We start from the raw sequence: 3195 nt of genomic DNA, 5'->3' as shown, positions 1-3195 counted from the left end.
TGGCTACAAAATGGTTCAAGACATCTAAATGGACTAGGCCTGAGGATTCAAAGTAAGAACCTATTTTTGTGTTTGAAGGGGCAAGAAAATACTTTTGCCAGTTATTTGAGAAAGATATTCTGGAAGGAAAAATGTTGTTCATCTTTCCAATAGCTGTTATGGAGTGGGTATTTCAACAAATTAAGGTTTATTTACAGGCCAAATCACTGTTTAAAGTCTCAAATAAATTAAAAGGTATTTTTTTGCACTTGTCTTTCAGCATTACGAGTTCAACGATCCATGAGGAGAAACGATCCTCAAGGAGTAATGGAGCGCTCATTGAGTCTTCACACAGTGAGAAGAAGATGCTACAGTGTGCCTGCTCCAAACAGCTTGTGGCACATAGATGGGAATCATAAATTAATCAGGCAAGTGTTGTGTAATATGAAAATCTGTATGGTAAATGGTCTGTATTTGTATAGCGCCTTACTAGTTTTTTTCGAAAGCTCATATTCACACATATTCTTACACCAATGAGCAGTCTATGGTGGCAAACTGGACACCAGAAATGGAAAATAACATACACTTGTTTTTTCTCAACTGTTTTTAAAGACAGTTAGGGTAGGTCACTTTTTTTATAATCAGAAGGCAATGCTACTATTGCACAACATGTCTAAAAATCTAGTAATCTAGATAAAAAAAAAAAAAATCTATGCCCACCACTAATAAAAATGCACATTAACACAACCATTTGTAGATGGGGCTGGTGAAAATGTTAATCAGAAAGCCCTCATTTTGTAAAACAATGATTATCAAAATATTTACTTTAACCATCATTAAGTAGACGGAAAGCCTAATAATGTGACCTGGTAAAAGAATGTTTAAGTGTCTATGGTTATTTTTGTTACACTAGTGAGTTATTTTTGCACCAACTGCTTATTTCGAGATCAATAACAGTCTCTGACATTGTAATGGCATCTCTTACGATTCATGACTACATTGTGCAAAATCATGTATTTTTTTTTTTTTGTAAATGTGAAAGATTGTTGGACAAACCATGTATTCAGTGTTTGTCTCTTACAAATTTATTTTTTTAAATGTTTTATTATTTGTGTAGGTGGCGCATAGTTATCCATGGTGGCATTGATGGCTTCAGCAGACTTGTGGTTTATCTTGGTGCATCCACAAACAACAGGGCTGAGACGGTTCTAAATCTGTTCCAACATGCTGTCACAAACTACGGAATTCCATCTCGTGTGCGGAGTGACAAAGGAGGTGAAAACAGAGATGTTGCTACTTTCATGTTGCACCACAGAGGAACCAATCGAAACTCTCACATTGCGGGAACGCAGTGTCCATAACCAAAGGTATGTAAAAAGCCAAGAATTTATTTTGTGTAGATACAATACAAAGAGGATTGCAACATTCTCGAAAAACAATAAGCAGAGTCAACTGCCATAACATCTATGAAAACATTACTACAGGCTTCAACATGCCTGTGTTTAGCAGCTGAGCATCTAGGCCTATTCATAAAGCCTAGCGCAAAACAATTGCAAATCAAAGTGAAAGTAAGTAGCAGACGCTTAACACACAATCATCTTCATTAAAAGAAAAGAAACGAGATGATCTGACCAGGGCTGTTGCCGCTCACTCTTACTGCTGTCTTTGATTTAGACATGTTAGCTGATGGTCAATAAAATGCAGCTCATAGGCAATCCTGTTGCTTTCTGTGACATGCACTCTTTTATATCTGAATATAGCGCTGTAATTGAAGATCCGATTTTAATCCGTTTTGCAAAAACACATGTAGAATATAGACTAAAATAAGGACTGCTGCTTTGAATTTATGACAATGTGTCCTTGTTATAAATTACTACAATTAATTGTGGACAGTTAAAGTAAACACTAAGGACTCCCGGTCGCCCTACAGGTTGGAAGCAGAATTGTCTCATTAAAACTATAGAATGTGACCTGATCTGACAAACTTGTATAGTGTGGCTAGGGCTGATAAAGGGCCGCCAAAACGAATCCAGAAGTGCCATTCACCCTGTCACCACTTGATGAACCACTGAAACGATTTTGGAAACATTATTTGAAGGTAAAAAAAATCCTACTTAGTGTTGCTTTAACAGCTTTTTTCCCCCCCAACAGAATCGAGAGGCTGTGGCGAGATGTTTACATCTGTGTGTTGGATGTTTTCCATTCCATCTTCTCATGTTTGGAAAGCATGGGTTTGCTACATCCAGACAACGAGCTCCACCTGTATGCTCTCCACTGGGTCTTCATACCTGTGATCCAGTCCCATCTCGACTTCTTTGTCCAGGGATGGAACAACCACAGCATCCGAACTGCCAGGAATATGTCTCCCCTGCAAATGTGGCATGTGTTCAGGAACAGTGAAGATATCATGCAGGTAGAGATTTTAATGGGGAAAAGCCTCTGCTACACATTCACTCACTCCACAGGGTAACTGCTGTGTGGCGACTGGGCCTATTCTTGCAAGAATAAATACTTCTCGTTTTTATAAATTTGACTGTGTCTTACGCAGTGTTGATGTTTAATGTGGTGAATGTTTTTTTTTTTTTGCCACAACACAACATTGGCTGCGGTTGCTCTGAAATGTCTGTAATCTTGGTAACAATGTCAACAATAATGTTGTCCCTGTTGAAAAAAATATTACATTAAAGAATGTTCCTGTAGTAGTTCAATGATTCTTAAGTTGCTTGCATTTATGCTCTGATTCTTGGCTTTTATTTGGATTTTGTACTGTTTACTTTTTAAAATAGTCATTTTGCTCTTCAACAGGTCAGTGAAGAATATGGGACTGACTGGAGTGGACCAAGTGCAGCAGGGGTGGACACTCATCTTGACATTCCAGAGACTGAGCTTCCAAGGCAGCTTACTGAAGCAGACTTTGCCCTTTTACCTCAACCAAGCACAGAGCAACGTGACTACGGTGTTTCAACTTTATTGTGAAACTGTGGAAGTATTGTCTAGATTATTTTAAGGAGAACCAGGGCATGTCCAAGATACAGCACAACTACAGTAATTCAGCCCCCACCACAGACCGGAAGACTTTGTCTTTGACAACTACTACCCTTCTCCTTGTAGTCCTCTCTCTGACAAATGCATATATATATCTCACAGAAGACAAGAACACCGAACATTTTTTGATAAAAGAGGGAAGTCCTTGATTGAGATTAATTAACTGTAACA

General features: G+C 38.3%; 1 long non-coding RNA gene across 1 annotated transcript; it reads left to right on the top strand.

Moving 5' to 3' along the window:
* Positions 1-1325: 1325 nt before the first annotated feature.
* Positions 1326-2934, top strand: LOC113080247 (uncharacterized). Its single transcript, XR_003281823.1, has 3 exons — positions 1326-1346; positions 2131-2392; positions 2785-2934. It is a non-coding gene; the product is annotated as an uncharacterized LOC113080247 (long non-coding RNA).
* The last annotated feature ends 261 nt before the right edge of the window (positions 2935-3195 follow it).

This window comes from Carassius auratus, unplaced genomic scaffold, assembly GCF_003368295.1.
Source record: "Carassius auratus strain Wakin unplaced genomic scaffold, ASM336829v1 scaf_tig00030470, whole genome shotgun sequence".
In the NCBI taxonomy this organism is placed as follows: Eukaryota; Metazoa; Chordata; class Actinopteri; order Cypriniformes; family Cyprinidae; genus Carassius; species Carassius auratus.
Note: the sequence above shows the minus strand (reverse complement) of the source record. Positions and strands in the feature narration are given on the sequence as shown.